Below are 835 nucleotides of genomic sequence, written 5' to 3'. Positions count from 1 at the left end.
TAAGTGAATGGATTAAGAAACAAAATCCATCTCTTTGCTGTCTGCAAGAAACCCATCTCACCTTCAAGGACAGGTACTACCTTAAGGTAAAGAATGGAAAAGAATATTTAAAACAAATGTCACTAAGAAACAAGGAGAGATTGCAATTTTAATATCTTATAAAAGAGATTTCAAAGTAAAACTAATCAGAAGAGATAAGGAGGTCACTTCATTCTGATCAATGGAACAATTAACCAAGAAGATATTACAACCCTGAACATGTATGCACCAAACTCTGGTGCACTCAAATTCATAAAAATAACACTATAGGACTTTAAGGCACAAATTAACCCCAACTCAGTAATAGTAGGGGACTTTAATCCCCACTGTCTTCATTAGACAGGTCAACTGGACAAAGAATACAGAGAGACATCTGAATTAAATGATACCATACATCAAATGGACCTAACAGGTATCTTTTGATTATTCCACCCAAATACCAAAGAATATACTTTCTACTCAGCACTTCATGGAACTTATTCAAAAATTGACCATATACTAGGCCACAAAACAAACCTCAACAAATACAAAAAAATTAAAATAATTCCATGCATTCTATCAGACAACAAAGCAATAAAGCGCAAAATCAACACTTGACAAAGCCCTAGTCACTACAGGAACTCGTGGTGAATGAACAACACACTCTTAAACAATGAGTGGGTCAAAGAAGAAATTAAGAAAGAAATAAAAGAATTCCTGGGATTCAACAAAAGGGACAATACAACACAACACAACCTCTGGGACACATTACAAGCAGTCCTAAGGGAGAAGTTTATGGCTCTAAGTGCCTACATTA

At 35.0% G+C, this 835-nt stretch overlaps 1 protein-coding gene across 1 annotated transcript in view; it reads right to left on the bottom strand.

The window, feature by feature from the left end:
- Nucleotides 1-576, bottom strand: part of LOC103744925 (olfactory receptor 1F1-like) — a 5,058-nt gene extending 4,482 nt beyond the window's left edge. Inside the window, exon 1 of the mRNA XM_008846784.2 lies at nucleotides 552-576. The gene's annotated coding sequence lies outside the window, so the exon portion shown is untranslated. The remainder of the gene's footprint in view (nucleotides 1-551) is intronic.
- Nucleotides 577-835: the final 259 nt, after the last annotated feature.

This window comes from Nannospalax galili, unplaced genomic scaffold (genome assembly GCF_000622305.1).
Source record: "Nannospalax galili isolate Female #2095 unplaced genomic scaffold, S.galili_v1.0 scaffold471, whole genome shotgun sequence".
NCBI classification, from domain to species: domain Eukaryota; kingdom Metazoa; phylum Chordata; class Mammalia; order Rodentia; family Spalacidae; genus Nannospalax; species Nannospalax galili.
The sequence above is the reverse complement of the archived record's forward strand: the minus strand, read 5'-3'. Positions and strand labels throughout refer to the sequence as shown.